Source organism: Lygodium microphyllum, chromosome 9 (assembly GCF_053477565.2).
Source record: "Lygodium microphyllum isolate KBCC chromosome 9, Lygodium_microphyllum_v1.1.10, whole genome shotgun sequence".
Taxonomy (NCBI): Eukaryota; Viridiplantae; Streptophyta; class Polypodiopsida; order Schizaeales; family Lygodiaceae; genus Lygodium; species Lygodium microphyllum.
The window spans coordinates 97,014,960-97,028,865 of NC_141143.1; positions in this window are offsets into that span (position 1 = coordinate 97,014,960).

Below are 13,906 nucleotides of genomic sequence, written 5' to 3' on the forward strand. Positions count from 1 at the left end.
CTTTCTTTTGAACAAGTAAGACTAGAGAGCAGTATGAGCTAGGTTGAACTAACCCTTTTTCCAACAATTCATTTACTTGTGTTAGGATCTCCTCTTGCTGACTTGCACTTACTCAGTAAGGCGGTTGGTTAGGTGGAACTTCCTGGGATAAGATCAATTGTGTGATCTTCTGGGCGCTTAGGAGGTAACTTTCCTGGGAGTGAATCACTAAAACAATATTCATATTGTTTAACAAAATCATGTCTAGCTTGATCAATTAAAGAGAGGGGTTCTTTTAAATTCTGAGACTTAAAAGCATTACTTGGTATTGTGTGTTCATTAGAGGTACCAAGTGCCCTTGAATCATTAGTTTCTTTTGACTCTCTCACAAAAATCATGTACGTAGAAATAGCTTTCTTCATTTCTTTAGAAATGCTAACATGACTAACCATTAGCACAGGCAAATCTCTAGCATAAGCAATGCATACTATGTTCTGACCCTTGAATTGAAATGCAAGGGTCTTCTTAACAAAATCAGGAAGAGGTCTAATCTTGTAATGCTAAGGCATGCCTAAGATAACATCATAGCTACCTATGGGTGCAAGTAGAAAAGATTCTTGGTCGTGGTAATCCCCAATTCTAAGATTCAACTTCCCTTGAATAGGAGTAGAATTGGTTGTAAGTCCTTCAAATGTAGAACCTGATCCAATTGGTGTTCCCAATTGATTCGGTGGAATTTGTAGCCTTTCAACAATATCTATTGACAAAAAATTATCTGTGGACCTTGGATCAAAGAGTATCAAAACTCGTTGATTGTTGAGTGTCCCCCAACCCTTTTAGAGTTGTCTTTTCTTCTCATTTGAATGAGTGTTAGTTTGCACATCCAGAACATAATTTGAGGATGGTAGAAGAGGATCTTTAACCACATTTGCTTCCTTCCTTTTGTGAGGACAATCAGGCTTCATATGCCCGAACTCACCACAAAGAAAGCATTTTCCTTCCTCTTTGTAGTTTTGTATCTTTGAGGGTGAGAGATACTTGCGCTTCTTCTTGTTACCCTCTGGCTTTGAATATTGGTCATGGGTAAAGGTAGGTCTTCTTCGATTAGTCCTGTCTCTTGGTTGATCATAGAACTGCTCTTGTCTAGCTCTATAAGAACTCATCTCCAACTTTTGAGATGTACTAGGTGTATGCAAACTTTCAACTACGATGGCAGACTCCATCATGCGAGATAAGGTTTCATGTAGATACACCTTTATGGTTGTGTGTAAATGAGGGAGTAGGCCAGCTTCAAACTTCATTTTCTTCTCTTCATCACTGATCTCCATGAAAGGAGTAACCTTAAGAAGAGTAGACCAAAACTTGTCCACATAACTAGTGACCTTTTCATGCTCTTTCTGGCCTAGCCAATCCCACTCATTCTTGACATCATTCTCAAAATCACGAGGCCAGAACTAAGCATAAAACTTCTTTTTGAACTTTTTTCAAGTCATAGGTTTCCTTCCCTCCAAAATGAGAGTCAACCACCAATTGCTAGCAGTGTCTTTCAAGTGCACGCCTACATGCTTTAGCTTGGAATTTTTTGAGAAATTACCATCAGAAAAAGCAACTTCAAATTGCCTGACAAAGGCTAACGCCTTAGTAGGATCTCTCTTACCGGAGTAAGAGTCAAACTTTATGTCCCTATCCTCAGACTTGAAAGTCTTAGTCTTCTTAATCTTGCTCCTCTTATGGTCCCTCTTTGTCTGTTTGTGAATAGCACGATACTTAGAACCAAGAGAGTAGAAACTAGAAGATGACGATGAGGAGGAGGAGGAGGAACTTGAGTAATCATGGGAGTAGCTGGTTGCTGAGGGAGATGACTCCCTCCTTATTCACCTCACTCGAGGTGAGGTCTTTTTACTCTTCTTGACTCGAGAATCCTTCTTCCTTCTAGGAAGCTTCTCAGCAATTGGATGCTTTGCATCTTCACCATCAATTGATGCAATGGTGTTTCCTCTAGTATCACCATCTTTTGGAGGATTCGGTCCTTCATAAGTAGCTTCTTCCCTTTCCCTTAAGCTGTCAATCAATTGGCGTACTTTGGGAATCTCCAACAAGCTATGATACTCTATCAATTGAGCATGTAATTTCTCACTTGTAGGTGCTTCATCAGTTGCCATCTTTACCTTCTTCTTGCAAGGATCACCTTTACTTTGAGAAAAGAAAAGAGACGTGCTCTGATACCATTGTTATAAAATCCGAGATACATGCTCGACTTTCTCATATACTTAAAATATATATGGTGAATATTATGTTGGCACAAAGGGAGAGTAGATGAGAGAAAAGAAAGATGTAGAGAGAGAGATAGAGAAATTGGCAACACACTAGGGACTGGAAGATGGGCCAGTCCCCCCCTTGTGGAGTTATATTATTGACAAGAAGCAAGCTTCTTCATTACACATAAGCCAGTTCTTACTCGTAGATCTTGGAAACAAGATCACGGTTCCTTGCATGGTATACAACCGGCTAACAGTTGCACAACTTGGAAGTTGGTACCTTTTGATCCTTCTTGAGTCTCCTTCTCTCCTACACAATATGTGTAGGGCTCTCCTCTTGGCGCTTGATTTCAGCAGAGCTTCCACAGCACTTGCACCTTCTCTTCTCCTCTTGGAACTTGATTTCGGCAGAGCTTCCGCAGCATTTGTACCTTCTCTTCTCCTCTTGGAACTTGATTTCAGCAGGGCTTCTGCAACACTTGATTTCAGCAGGGCTTCCGCAGCACTTGCACCTTCTCTTCTCCTCTTGGATACATGCAAAGTGATGCTTCCTTCACCTCTCCCTTACACCCGAAGAGAGCCTCCTCTTTTATAGGCTTTCAAGAGCTTCTCTTCTTGGAGAGAGAGTTGAGTTGATCTTCATGCAAGATGTGGTTGTTCCACTCTGCAACGCTAATTTCGAGATATCTCTTTGTGAGTTGTTTGGATGAAAAAATGTCCAACACGAAAGTTGTAGATCTTGTTGTTTTCGATAACCCACTTGGTCCATTTTTAGAGATCATTTTCCTATTGCGAGATATTTTAAAAATGGATTTTTCAAAAAAAAAACTTTTTAAACTGTACTCTTAACTTGTGGTCCATGCAACCACTTTGAGTCATAGATAAGGAGAGTTCATTAGATTGCCTTGGGCCTCAACCTTAAGATTGAATTCCACACAAAAGCTTGTGTTATTTTAGACCTTAGAAAGAGAAAATCACTTCTCTCCTCACTTCCAGAGGATCACGTCTCTCGTCTTTCTTAGTGAGAGAATTCCCTCTCTCATCTTTCTTAATGAAAGAAAAGACCTTAAACCTTGACTTGTAGGGGAAAGGATGACTCCAAATGAATGCAATGTTCATTACACACAAGTAAAACATTCCCAGGCGTCCTTGGATGCACACATAAATACATATACACAATGCTAATGCACTTCCTCTTCTTAGAACTCAATTCATCTTCATTTATGTGTAACTCCTTGGTTCTTGTGTACACTCTTACACTTGGCATACACTTCTGTCCCCCTTCATAATTTGTACTGCCTGTACAAGATATCCCCATCACAGTGCTCTGATTGCCCCATTAAGTGATGCACTAGGAATACTGGTCTCTAAATGGTCTTATGGCCATGCTAGATCATCATCAACACTTAAAGAAAAGTGAGTCATTAATTTATTGACATGAATTTATTAAATAGAGAATGCGTAATAAGCAATCAATTTAGTGACAAGTGAGCTACCCATTCTTGCAAGTTGCGATGGTGGCCCTAAGGCTATTGAGCATGAATACCAAGATAGTGTGCAACATGAAAAGTAGGTGCTCCTCTGCACTTCTCTAATCTTTGGAAGAATCTTAACAAAGATTCATCGATCAGCTGCATCCAATGATAAGCTCCAACAATACCATCCCAAAACTGACAACATCGAGTTCAAAGATCCCTCACAACTATGGGGGACAATCACAACAACAAGGTTGGTTTGACCCAATATATTTTATTATGAGTCATGATGTATTCCACATCTGGAAAACATGAAATCTTGTGAGGTCTCATATACATATGGCTTTTTCTTTCGCCCCACTTTAACCACTGGCCAGTGCAAGGTCTCTAGTTTTCAAGCATAAAGTGACAGTGTATGCCTTGTGGTTGGATTGCCAGTACAATCCAACCTAGGTTTTTGAAGAGGTCAACAAAATTGAATCAATGTCCACACTTAAATTGAGCGAAGAGGAGCCTCAAGAGGAGAAGGAGTTGTCTTCAAAGGAGACTACTCATGTTGTGGGACTGATGAAGGATTGTGCAAAGCAAAAGGATCTATTCAAGGGCACAAGGCTACATGAGGACATTTGCAAACGGGAGTTACTTAAAAGAAGACCCTATGTTGCAAGCACTTTAATAACTATGTATGCTAAATGTGGTGCTCTTGCAAAAGCACAACAAGTGCTTGACAAACATACTGTTCATGATGGATTCTCTTGGATTGCACTGATTGTAGGAAATGCACAAAATGTCACGACGATGAAGCTCTAAAATGCTTTGATAAGATGCAGCATTACCTTTTTCCATCTCAAAGCCAACATGAGCCTGTTAACCAGCAATGACCGGCACACATAGGGGGATCCATGCGTATATTTATCCACAACCCACTACATGGGTTCCATAATATCATCTTGCTTCATTATGATTCATAACAAATACCCCCTCTCTCTATACAATAATCAACCCATACACTCCCTCTCTCAAAATTAAAAAACATGAATTCAAATCTCTCTCTCATATACAAACATACACACCCCTCCCTTCTTCCCTTTTTTTTTGTAAAGTCTTTCCCCCCTTTTATCAAAACTAATCTCTCTCTCTCTGCCCTTCCTAGTCATGCATTACTTCTTCTGATGTGCTGCAAGGGTGGTCTTCACACTGACTCAGTATTCACCATGTCATTTTCTAAAGGCTTTCCAATATGTCATCTTCGAGTCATTTTCTGCTACCCTCCCTACTGTGTAGTCCTATGTGTGGTCTTCAACCTCGAGCATGCCATAGCCACCCAACATGCCCCCACATCTTGCATTGAACAGTGTGCCCCACATCCAACATCGAACAAATTCACTGATTAATCCAAGCAAGGTAAGATTTCAACAAACTTGGACTATATGCCTTTATTGACAAGCTTTTCTATTGCAGTATAAATAGCAACTCATTCTAAAAATTGGCTACCATGTTTCTATCATTTTGATTATAATGAAAACTGTAGCACACCCAACCTATATGCCATCATTGTTTAATCATGCAAAGGCTTCTAACTATGAGAATATTATTTTGAGGGGCTTGGAAGGGGATTTGTATGTGGCTAGTAAATTTGTGGACATGTACTACAAATGCTACTCCCTTGTAGAAGCACAATTGGTGTTTGCAGTTCCAAATGTGGTCACATGGAATGCCATGCTCGCTGGGTATGTAGAGCATGGGCCTTGTGAAGAAGCGTTGAGATGTTACAAAATGATGTAGTTGCAAAGCATACCTACAGATGCTATTACATTTGTCATGTATTTGAGAGCTTATGGGACCTTGGGGGCATTAAGAGAGTAGGCTAGGAAATACATACTGAGATCAAGAACTCATGATTAGAAAATGATCCTATAATAGGAAATGTGTTGGTAGACATGTATGATGGGAGGTATGGTCCTGTTGCAAAAGGTCACATGTTTTCAATAGCATGTTGATGGGAGATGTTATATCACAAACTGATTTGATGAAGGCATATTGTGAGAATCATGAGGATGACAAGGCTTTACAATGTTTTGAGGAAATGCAAGTGCAAGATATGTTTATGGATGATGTAACTTTTGTCCTTTGCTTGAAGTCTTTCCCCCCTTTTCTCAAAACTGATCTCTCTCTCTCTCTCTCTCTCTCTCTCTCTCTCTCTCTCTCTCTCTCTCTCTCCTTGCCTAGTCATGCATTACTTCTTCTAATGTGCTGCAAGGGTGGTCTTCACACTAACTCAGTATTCACCATGTCATTTTCTTAAGGCCTTCCAATACGTCATCTTCGGGTCATTTTCTGCTACCCTCCCTACTGTGTAGTTCTGTGTGTGGTCCTCCTCAGCCAATTCTTTAGGATAAAGCCACGTGGATGACCTGCCTCGTCAACCTCGAGCATGCCAAAGCCACCCAATGTGCCCCCACGTCTTGCATTGAGCAGTGTGCCCCCACATCCAACATCGAACAAATTCACTAATTAATCCAAGCAAGGTAAGATTTCAACAAACTTGGACTATATGCCTTTATTGACAAGCTTTTCTATTGCAGTATAAATAGCAACTCATTCTAAAAATTGGCTACCATGTTTCTATCATTTTGATTATAATGAAAATTGTAGCACACCCAACCTATATGCCATCATTGTTTAATCATGCAAAGGCTTCTAACTATGAGAATATTATTTTGAGGGGCTTGGAAGGGGATTTGTATGTGGCTAGTAAATTTGTGGACATGTACTACAAATGCTACTCCCTTGTAGAAGCACAATTGGTGTTTGCAGTTCCAAATGTGATCACATGGAATGCCATGCTCGCTGGGTATGTAGAGCATGGGCCTTGTGAAGAAGCGTTGAGATGTTACAAAATGATGTAGTTGCAAAGCATACCTACAGACGCTATTACATTTGTCATGTATTTGAGAGCTTATGGGACCTTGGGGGCATTAAGAGAGTAGGCTAGGAAATACATACTGAGATCAAGAACTCAGGCTTAGAAAATGATCCTATAATAGGAAATGTGTTGGTAGACATGTATGATGGGAGGTATGGTCCTGTTGCAAAAGGTCACGTGTTTTTAATAGCATGTTGATGGGAGATGTTGTATTATAAACTACTATGATGAAGGCATATTATGAGAATCATGAGGATGACAAGGATTTACAATGTTTTGAGGAGATGCAAGAGCAAGATATGTTTGTGGATGATGTAACTTTTGTCCTTTGCTTGAAGTCTTGTGGCCTTTCACATGCCTAGATAAAGGATGATGTGTGCATGGTGAATTTTTTTAGAGTGTATTTGACAAGGAGCTATCTACGAGTAGTACGATGGTTGGTATGTATGGAAAATGTGACTCTCTTGCAGAAGAAGAACAAGTATTTGATAAGTTATCAGTTGCACATGCATTATCCTGGAAGGCACTCATGGCTAGATATGTTGACCATGGGCATGGTGAAGAGACTATTGTCACGATTAGCTATGCCTTGAAAGCATGTGTTTCCATAGGAGCAACTGACAAGGGTTTAAAAACTCATAATGAGGTTGTTAGAGTACAGATGTTGGAGGGAAATATTGTGTTTAGAAATGCTCTTGTGGATAGGTATGCCAAATGTGGTGCACTTGCAAAAGCACAAGAGGTCTTGGACTAGCTTCTTGCTCGGGATGTAGTGTCTCACTGTCTTGGAGTGCACTTATTGCAGAGTATTTTACAGGACTTGAGATAGTATTAAAGTATTAAAGTCCCTCGCAACGGTGGATCCATTGTTTGGGCTTTATCTAAAGCGCTAGTATTTACACATGGTTAGTTGTATGCTGCATTTTCAAAGGTAAAATCTTCCTATGGTGTGAAAGTCCTATTGGGTGAAAAGGATGGGGATATGACCACAAACATTGTATACAAGGATGTACTTTAGGAGGTGTAGTGATGTGCATTGCTTTTTCTGTAGAGATGTAGTTATTAACGACCATGTAGGGTCACTAGTTTGGTATATATGTGAATTGCTCTTTATGCCATATTTGGTTAGCATATACTCTTTTGGAAGTGGATTATTTTTCATGTTTCACTATTTATTTGACTTTTGTAAATGCCTACCCTACAGTGGTACTATTACCGCTATCAAAAGGAGCTACAATGCACATTGCGTGCAATAACGAGTGATGATATCATAAGAAGGACGCTTGCAAGAGTTGTTGAGCATTTACATGATGATGTTAATATTGACATTAAGTGCTCACTTTTTATAGAAGTTATATGTTGTAGATACACACAATGTTTTTGGGTGCATATGCACGAGGTTGACCACAAGAAGAGGTTTCAATGCTCTCATACTAATAAGATACAGAGACATTTGTTTAAGTATGGGTTCAAGGATGTGGGTTGGTACCTACTGAATGGTTCACACATGTTCAATGATGTATTATTGTTTTTGAAGTAAAATTGTCTTTGTTAGTTGTTCCACGTATTTATATTGTGATTTTGTTTAAATGTAGGTGCTAAAAACAGAGGTAAGACTATCGCATCTCCCATGCAATTACCAATAGAAATTGTGGGATCAACCCCTACTTCACCCTTTGCGTGTTTTGCTCGAGAATGAAGATTTTTCTAATGATTCCTCAAGGAAGATGAAGCTTTGTTTCTATTAGGCATCTTGGAGACATTGTCTTTTTTTGTTAGCATTGGCCGTTTACCTATGGTACTTGGAAACTATCGAGCATGTGTAGACAAAAAATAGACTATAGGATGTCTTAAACTTAGCCTACGTGGCTTGCTAATGAAAAGTAGGATGTCTTATACCTTCCCTTCATGGCATGATCAGTGGAAAGAGGCCAAAGATATTGGCGTCGGGTTCTACTCCACTATGAATGTCCTACTTGGATATAATAACGATTTCTCAAAAAAGGAGGCAACTTCGTTTTGACTAGGTCTCTTAAAGAAAGTCTTTTTGTAGTGGTTGGCCTTTGTTTCATTACGATCCATTTTAGTATAATATTGTTGTTTCTAAATATCACACGAAGCAAGCATGTGATTCCTTACATTCGTATAAAGGTGAAAGTTTGTAAGTATGGTGCATATAGAAGAGATTGTTTGTATGTCTAACAATCTATATTACAAATTTATAAACTACTTTTAGTTTTAAGTTTGTGGAGAGAGAGAGAGAGAGAGAGAAATATTACATAAAGTGAGTATGTGTTTTCTTACGGTAGTAAATAGATGAGATTATATGTATATAAGCATTCTCTGTTTTATAATGAGAGAGAGAGAGAGGAAATGAGGAGATGAGAGAAAATAAAATAAAATAAAAGGCAAAGATAAAGAGAGAGAGAAAAAGAGAATTTATATAGTAAACCGCACAACAACTTCGCTTGCTAGCATTTCACGCACACAAAACATGCACGAATGCTTGTCATACATTATTTAAAAAAACTTTGGCAGTCGAAAATAATGAAAGAAAAAAACAAATTAAAAAAAGCTTCAAATGGTCGATACGGTTTCAATGCTTTATTCGTTTCTTCACTCTCAGAAGAATCAAACCATCACAAAGCAGATAAATCCCTCCTCTCTTCTCTTTTGCACCACTATGAGCACCACCATCTCTCTCTCTCTCTCTCTCTCTCTCTCTCTCTTTGTGTCTCCTCTGTTACAATTCGCTTCATCAAGTTGCCCTCCCTTCTCCGATCACTCTGCACTTTTGTGTCAGTGTCTTCCATTCCTGTTGTTAACTCCTCTCCCCCCCCCCCCCCCCCCAGCACCTTGATTTATTCGTCCTCCCCACGCCACTTGCACAGGCTTTTCAGCATAGCATCTTGGAGCAAAAAGTCTTATCACAGGTGCTACACTGCTGCCGTTGCCGCGCTGGCGAGGTACGACCTTGACCTCGAAGAATGGAAGTGGCTTTGTCGGCTCTGGAGGCGACCCACGAGCAGAGCACCCTAAGGGGCCTTCAATGGGTTTTCCTTGGAAGTCCCGGGGTCGGGAAGATGACCTATGCCAGCACACTTGCAAAGCTTCTCAATGTATCTCACATTTCCTTGGAAGTCCCCGGGTCGGGAAGATGACCTATGCCAGCATGCTTGCAAAGCTTCTCAATGTATCTCACATTTCCATGGGGTCCCTTCTATGGAACGAAGCAACCATGTCGCCTTCTTTCTCTAAAGAGGTATGACTTCTATACTGATGTGGTCTAAAGAATTGTCCTAGCTTCCTTGTGTGATAATGCATTCTTTCGTGCGTAGGCGTGTTGCCCAATGGCATTCTCCTCTCCACATAGCGTTCAATGGCCAATACTTTAACGTGGTTTGCCCTCTTTGAGATGTTGCATTTGCTAGCAGTGAATAGTAGCAATATAGCATCTATCCATTTCTCATTGACCTGACATTAAGATTAACTATACTACTGTTAGTAATCTGTTGTGAAATCGCATGTGAAATAATAACCTATCATATAAGATTCCACAGGGCGTTCAATGTCCAGTACTTTATAGTGAACTATTTATTTTGAGGATGTTTCATTTGTAAGCACTCGCTAGCAACACAACAGTCATGCATGTTTCCTTGACTTGATATTAAGATTAACTAAACTACTGTCAGTAAGATGTAGTGAAATTGCTTGTGAAACAATAACGTATCACGCGCACTTATCATGTTAGGGCTTTTCCCCTTAACATGGCATTGAAATGATGCTATACACAGTTAGCAACATGATTTTATCACATTTACACACAGAGGGCTAAGCTATTCTTCTCTGGCTAATTTTAGATGCACATGGGGCAAAGTTGTTCGCCTTTGGCTAATCTTCTGTACTTGTTAATTCATAGCTATACATCTTTTTGTCCATGCCAATGTTGGTTTTGCAACAGTAGAGTGCAACATGTTAGTTACACCACCATGTAAGCTTTGTATGTGTGAATGGCTCCTAAGGTTAGAATTTTTACATGAAAATAGTGAGTGACAATGTGATATGCCCCTTATCTTCCCCATGAAATAATGATGATCTAGATGAATGTTAGATTCTTTGCTTGTCACACTTGTTTGGTAACTTTTTCAAGGTTTCATGGAACACTTAATGATATTCTCTTTCTACTTTTGATGGTTTCTTCCTTTTCTTCAACATGTATCTTGTAAGTGTCTTTTTTGATGATCTAGAAGAATGTTAGATTCTTTGCTTGTCACACTTTTTTGGTAACTTATTCAAGGTTGCATGGAACACTTAATGATATTCTCTTTCTACATTTGATGGTTTCTTCCTTTTCTTAGTAAAGAGACTAGATGCCAAAGAATAAAATAGCTACACATACCAACTCCAAAGGCATCCCATGAAACTGTGACATGCCAATGGAAGCATGAATTCAATATAGATTTATAAAAGGAACAACTGGTTGCTTCAATGTACGTATACAAAGACCATATGCTTAATGTCTAAATCAAGTAGTTGCATAAGTGAGGATGGACCAATCTTTAAATTGTGCATTGTGATATTTTTTAGCAAGCCCAAAGCTATATAATCATGAACCTCACCTTATCTATGAGGAAAAAGTTAGCTAGAAAGATATGGGTATCCACTTCTCTTTTTCATTTGAGCCCATCAAATCTTTCATGTGGCAACTTGCCTTTGGAGAAGCAAAAAATAAAGAGGTCGCTTACATAAGAAAATATGGATAGGACAAAAGAAGAAGCCATTCCTAGCTAAAAGGAAGAGGCCTTCTTGTAGACTTTTGTTCACTTGGGATGCTTATAAGCTTTTGTACACATTACAAAAAGAAAAAAAAGAAACTAGTGATGCTTGAGATTTGACCTATTTGATAAAGCCCCCCCTACAAGGTACGGTTTTAATGTTTCTCAAAAAAGTATCAAATGAAGTCCTCTTTAAAATGTCATTTTTCAAAGTCTTTTTGTTTTTTAACCAAGTGTGCTTTCCTTGTGCAAAGAGGGGTTTGACTTTTACAACATTTCATACTAAGGGTTAATTTTCACAATTCTCAACTTGAGAATGGGTAAGATATTTATAATGAAGCAAATAGGAGAGTAAAATTTCTTGTAACAATAGCTAGTGAAAATCATGGAAAATAATGATGTTGATGTGCATTTATTCTATGAAAAAGTCTATTTTGGCATGTATATGTGTCATGAGATGGATCTCTTGCCATGCATTATTTGTATCTTTGAGTCTTTGTGCATACGAATTTTGTAGCCACTTGTGAGATACGTGGATTGACATGTGTCGTGTATTCGACGCATACATGTCATGATACTTGTCTCGTGATGGGGGAGTGTGTGTGTGTGTGGCTAAAAGGTGCTTGTCAAGTAGGCATTCAGTTGTGAAGTCGGCAAGTGAGTGTCTTTTGACAAGTATGCCACAATTGACTTGGCATTGTATCATGAACTTAGCATAGATGTGTCATTTTGATTGTGACACCCTCCCTTCCTCCTTGGGTATGGATGGGCACTTGGTCGTGAATTCGGCTAGATAGTGTCATGATGGGCTATAAATGAATAAATATGTGATGGGCATTTGGTTGTGTTTTTTCCTAAAATCAAGCCTTGGAAGATAGCCTCTTTGTTTCTTGAAGAGCCCAAAGTGGAAGTAGTTAAAATAGAAATGGCAGAATGGAAATATTTGAATCTAGGAGCTCAATTGGAATCCCAAGATTGGGGAAGGTTTGAGGAAGTATTACGAGCACATGTTAGGGAATTTGCTTGGTCTTATACTGACCTTAAAGGTATTAAAGCTGAACTTTGTCAGCATTATATTGATCTAGAACCAGGTACAAAACCCATATGTCAACGCCAACGACGAACAAATCCTGTGTATGCAGAATTGGTCAAAGCTGAGATTACTAAGCTTCTTGATGCGGGATTTATATATCTTGTTGCATATAGTGAATGGGTTTCTCCTATTGTGGTAGTACCTAGGAAGAACAGTAAGAAGATTCGCATTTGTATTGATTATAGAAAGCTAAATAGTAAAACATGTAAAGATAATTTCCTTTGCCATTTACAGATTAGGTACTTGATAAAGTTGCATGCCATGAGCTATATTCTTTCATGGATGGGTTTAGTGGCTATAACCAAGTACTAATTCATCCAGAACATCAATCCAAAACTACCTTTACTACTGAATGGGGTACATTCGCTTATTAAGTAATGCCTTTTGGCTTATGATATGCACACGCATCATTTCAAAGAGTTATGATTGCCGCTTATGAATATTTTCTTCGACAATGGATGGAAGTTTTTCTAGATGATTTTTGTGTCTATGGGACAGCAAAAGAAATGCCTGATCAATTGGCACAAGTGTTTGAACGTAGTGATGAAGTAGGTATCTCCTTAAACCCTGATAAATGTGTTTTTGGAGTGCCAAAAGGAACATTCTTGGGGCATATTGTTTCTAAAGAAGGCATTGCTATGGATCCGGCTAAAATTTCTAAGATTTTTGAACTTCCACCTCCAACAAATCTTAAGCAATTGCATGGATTTTTGGGGTATCTAAATTATTATCGACGATTCATTTCTGATTTGGCAAAAGTGGCATCACCTTTGATAAATTTGCTACGAAAGGATACTCATTTTAATTGGGTTGATGCTTATCAAGAAGCATTTGAATTTCTTAAGCAAAAGTTAATTGAAGGACCAGTATTGGCACCCCCAAAGTGCATGAAAGAATTCCATATTCATGTCGATGCATCTATGTATACTGTAGGAGCAGTTTTATGCCAAGTTGATAATAATAAGGTGGATCATCCAATTTATTATGCAAGTTGTAATTTAAGTGATACGGAAAGAAATTATACTACCACTGAGAAAGAATGCTTATCAATGGTATTTGAGGTGGAAAATTTTTGTCATTATTTATTAGGGAATATATTTACCATTTATGTGGACCATGAAGCATTAAAGTATTTTCTTAATAAAGCAAAACTTTCGGGACATGTAATTCATTGGATATTGTTATTTCAAGTGTTTGATTTTCAAATAGTTACTCATCCTGGTAGAGCTCATGTTCTAGTAGATCATCTTTCATGATTATTAATATCCGATAAAGAAGAAGGTGTGGAGGATGATTTACTATATGCATTACTTTTTACTGTGAAGACGCAAGCTCCATGGTATGCTGATATTGCAAATTTTCTTAGCACAGCTCCTTATCCACTTGGTGCTGATAAACAA